Source organism: Physcomitrium patens, chromosome 9, assembly GCF_059467195.1.
Source record: "Physcomitrium patens ecotype Gransden chromosome 9, ASM5946719v1, whole genome shotgun sequence".
Taxonomy (NCBI): domain Eukaryota; kingdom Viridiplantae; phylum Streptophyta; class Bryopsida; order Funariales; family Funariaceae; genus Physcomitrium; species Physcomitrium patens.
Genome location: NC_143418.1, coordinates 10,423,969 through 10,429,288, shown reverse-complemented (window position 1 = coordinate 10,429,288; position 5,320 = coordinate 10,423,969).

The window sequence follows — 5,320 nt, the reverse complement described above, 5'->3', positions numbered from 1 at the left end:
TCCTTCATCGTCCCGGACCTCGACGCACACGCACGCAGACGGAAGACTTGAAAGTCCGACGTGGAATATGGCCGAGCTGGACACAATTCTAAGTGGAGGTCTGCTCTCGGAAACGACAGAGCTCACTGACGTAGAAAGGATTGACTTTCATTCATTCTATGAATATAATGGTTGTGCATGGTTGTGTATTCATATGTAACAAAATCTTTAATGGAGTGATTTTCTAAACAATTCGAATAAAACAACCATGTAAAATACAATTGACTATATATATGTATGTATGTGTGTGTTTGTATATATATAATTCATGACTATTATGTATTAACCATAATGCCCTTTTGTTTTATGCTTATTATTCTTTAAAGAGTTTTTGAAGATGCAAGATCAATATGATATGTTGCATAAAAGTGAAGGCACAATTCAATTGCTCACTTGGTTGATTAATTCCTTGGTTATTTAAAATTCTCATATTTATAGATATGTTATTTTAAAACTATTTGGATCATATATTAAAAATACATAAGATTCTTTTGAATATTTTATTTATGCAATTAAAATGGTAATAAATTTTTTTACTAAAAATAAAATAGATTTACAAGCCATAAAAACAAATAAAAACTAATTATATTTTTAATTTTTTTCTTCGATTATAATAAAAATCTTTGTATATATCTAATACATTCAACAAAAATTCACATAACCTCACAAAAGTGTTGTTAAAAAAACAAAAACCTCTATAAGTTCAATATTTTAAAAAATAGTTAATTGATCCAAAAATAAGAACAATATATTTTTTTGCATTTTTTTTACATATAACTTTACAGTTGTTCTTGATCAATAATAGATACAATTATTCTTTGTTGGACATTCCATAATCATCACAAAAATGAATCTTATAAAAATAAAAAAATTAAATACCAAGAGATTCAAATGAAAATAAAATTGATAAATTTTTCATAAATATTTTTTTTAAATGAACGAATTATGAATTATATTAGGTACCCAAAGTAACAATGAAATCATTGTGTGTTAATAATACCATATTATTAATTTATTAATTAAAAATTGAATACTATTAGAAATACTTTAAATTAATCTTTAAAAAATAAACTTGAAATATTTTTTTAATATTCATTGCATAAAAATATTACATAAAAGTAATAAGATAAATACAAAGATTACATTGAAACTATCACTTATCATTCTAAATCAAAAAATGTTGTGCTTATGTTTTATTCAAACATTATATTATAGATATACTTAAAATATGGTATCTATAATAAGAATCACAATATCTATAATCAAGATAGTAATCAATAATGTATATTTTTTTTAAATATTAGTTTTTTAATTTAAAAAATCTTAATTTTTTAAAAATGTACTAATATTATTTTGAATAATGTTATGATAGTAATGATTGAAGTAAATATAAGTTTATTCAACCAAGCTACTTAAAATCTTTATATAAATAATATACATGTATTCTATATTATATATAATGTAAAATTTATTTTTTATATTTTTTATTTAGCATCAATATCTATTGTAAATTATAATTTATATCCTTATTTCTTATACTTTTATAGAAATAAAACTATATTTAATATATACAAGTTATGAGTATGTAGTCTGTCAGCCTCACGCTACAAGCACATCCTAAATTGCTATGAATATCCAAAAATAATAAACAATGCATCCAAAAAAAAATTTGAAATAAGTCAAAAAGTATATTCATGCTTTTTAGTTGACTTTCTTTGCACCACATTGCATAGTCTATTGCTATTTTGTGATGTGGTATAGTGTTGTTATTTTCTAGTATAGTGTAGTAACTTTCATTGCATCATGCATTCCCTCTTTAGATCTGCATCACAAGTCTCATTGTACACAAACATTATAAGCCTTGTTGTGCACAAAAATCAAACCAAATGAAGTTGATATGGCATTTTTTCTTTAGAATCATTATTTTATCAAGGTAATGACCAATTTGTTGATGGATCGACCTTATGATGCTTTTCATCCTTGAGAGTCTTTTCTTGTTGCTTCTTTTAGAATTGCCTCCACGGAAGGCTTAAATAGTATTATTTGCTTTGCATCTTGCTTGATTTTTATATTTAGAATTGACAGTTTTTTTTATATCTTTGGCCAAATAGCTTTGTCTTTGCATGTGCTTGCGCTTCTATAAAATCATTGGCTTATTAAAAAGAGTGATATTACATACTGTTAGGGACATAGTCCTTAGAACCTTCTAGAGACAAGTTTCTAGAACCTTCTAGAGACAAGCTTCTAGAACCTTCTAGAAGCTTCCTAGTTGGTAGAAGTTGCTTGAGAAGCTTCCTAAATAGGAATATATATTGGAATCGAGGCTAAAGAGATCTTCAGTCTCGACAACACATCTCTTGGAGCTCTAGCTCACCTCTCTGGTATTGTTTTTGTATTCATCTGATTAATCTAGTTCTTGCCAGTTCTTCTTGAACTTCTTGATAGATATCAAGTCTGTATTCTGTGTCCGTGACAGTTTGTCGAGACTTCACTCACCTCAGATATCAGAGCTAGTTTCTTCTTTTTTAGAGTGTGGATTATCCCTCTGCTTGGAAGTCTACTAGCACTTTAGAGGTTGTGGATTACCTTCCTCTAAGCTGATACTTTTTTTGTTACAATATTGGAGTCTTATTCTTCTTGGAGAGAGTGGATTATCCCTTTTCTTGAAGCTCTTAAGGCATTTTAGAGGTTGCGGAGTACCCTCCTCTAAACCAATATTGTCTTCTTGTAGAATCATTCTTGTCCTTCTCTTAGAATGGTTGGGGGCCAAGACATTAGTATGACGGAAAGTTCAGAGTCCAAGTTAGATGCTATTATGAATGCCCTCGCTACGTTATCACAAAGAATTGCAGAGATTGAAGGAGTCGTGGCAAGGCTTCATAATGATGGAGCATCTGGGATGGCACAATCTAGGTTGCACCAGCCTCAAACTTTTACACTTGGAGAAGCAACTTTGCCTCAGGTTCGACAAGCACCGCTGGTTCTACAACATAAGGAACCCCGAGTTAGTCTTCCGGACAAGTTCGATGGTATGCGTTCCAAGTTTCGAGGATTCATCAACCAAATGAAGTTGATAACAGTTTTATAGCCCGAACGCTATCCAACGGAGGAGTCACGTGTTGGGCTTGTTGGAACCTTACTTATAGGACAAGCTCTATCATGGTTTGCTCCTTTGTTTGAGAAACGATCGTCCATACTAAACAACTTTGAAACCTTTTTGGAGGCATTTGCAGAAGCATTTGGTGAACACGACAAGGTTCGATGGGCTACAACAAAGATCTGGTCACTACGACAAGGGATGCGTTCTACATCAATCTATGCATCGAACTTCAAGCAATTAGCATGCAACATCAATTGGGATGAAGAAGCGTTGATGAGTCAATTCTATTGGGGTTTAAGGGACGATGTGAAGGATTTGCTGTTAACTCTTCCTGATCCATAAACGCTCAACGAAGCTATTAGCCAAGCTGTGAAGTACGATAATTACCTATTTCAACGCCGCCAAGATCAATGTTCAAGACAACATACGGTTCGCCACACCCCAATTATGTCGGCAAGCAGCATGAATTCACATTCAGAGGTAGAAGACATGCAAATTGATGCGGTACGTGTCAAATCTCTTACTCTAAAAGAAAAAAAGCAGCGTATGGAGGAAGGTCTATGCTTGTATTGCGGTGAAGAAGGCCACAAAGTTGGAAATTGCCCCAAGAAGCAAAATCAACGTATTGTTAAGACTAGGGGTGCGTTTATTCAGAAAAACGAAGATGCCCAACTATAATAGGAACCATGCGGCTAGACAGTAAAATATCACAACAACAACCAGGTTCCTTTCTTTCCGCTCAACTTGCCCTTTGTTTTACAATCCCTTTGCTTATTGGCCCTCAGAAACTGAGAACCTTAGCATTATTAGATTTAGGAGTATCTGCTTGTTTCTTAGATGAAGAATTTGCAAGGCGTCATAAGATCCCTTTAGTACAAAAATCCAAACCTGTTCACGTTGAGGTCATAGATGGACGACCTTTCTTGTCTGGTAGTTTCACCCATGAATCAGAACCTATAGAAGTGGCGTTTAAGGACCATAGTAGTCATATTATTTTCAATATTATTAGAACCCCATCAAATCCTGTTATTCTTGGTCTTTCCTGGTTGAAAAAGCATAATCCATCCATAGATTGGAAGTTGCGGAAGATGACCTTTCCCACAAAACCACCCAAGAGCAAGCCTAGTAGAAAACCCCGAATAGAGAAATCTTTATTTATTGGAGCAAGAACATTTATAAGATTGTCCAAGGAAGGCACACCGTTTGTCATTTATGCGGCTCCAACTATTGGGGAGAAGATCTCGACAGCAAGTATACCGGAGCAATATAAGGATTTTAAAGACGTGTTTCAAAAGAAAAATGCCGACATGCTACCGAAACATAGACCATATGATTGCGCCATAGACTTACAAGAAGGAGCACAACCGCCTTTTGGCCCAATCTACAATCTATCGCAGATGGAGCTGGCGGAGTTGCAGAAATACATCGATAAGAATCTAGCCAAGAACTTCATTCGTCATTCAAAATCATCAGCTGGAGCACCCATCTTATTTTTGAAGAAGAAAGATGGCTTGTTGCGGATGTGCGTGGACTATTGAGGCCTCATCAAGGTAACAAAGAAGAATCGTTATCCGTTACCTTTGATTTCTGGTCTCTTAGAACAACTTGGACGTGCAAGGATCTTTACAATAATTGATCTATGGGGAGCTTACAACCTCGTACGAATCAAGGAAGGAGATGAGTGGAAGACAACGTTCCGTATAAGGTATGGCCATTTTGAAAATAATGTCATGCCCTTTGGTCTTACCAATGCTCCAGCGATCTTTCAACATATGATGAATGACATTTTCCGAGAGTACCTTGACGATTTTGTTGTCATCTATTTGGATGATATTTTGATATTCTCCAAAAATGAGGAAGAGCATGAAAAACACGTTCGTTTGGTATTGGAGAAACTACGTGAGCAAGGACTATATGCCAAGTTGGAGAAGTGTTTATTTCACCAAATAGAGATGGAGTTTTTGGAGTTCGTTGCGACTACGAAAGACTTGAAGATGGACCCCAAGAAGGTGGAAGTAATTGTGTCTTGGGAGGTTCCGAAGACGTTTAGAGATGTACAATGCTTTCTTGGTTTTTCCAACTTCTATCGGATCTTTATCAAGAATTACTCTCAATTTGCTGCTCCTCTCACTCGGTTGACATGCAAGGATAAGCTGGAATGGGGACCTCTAGCAGAGAAGG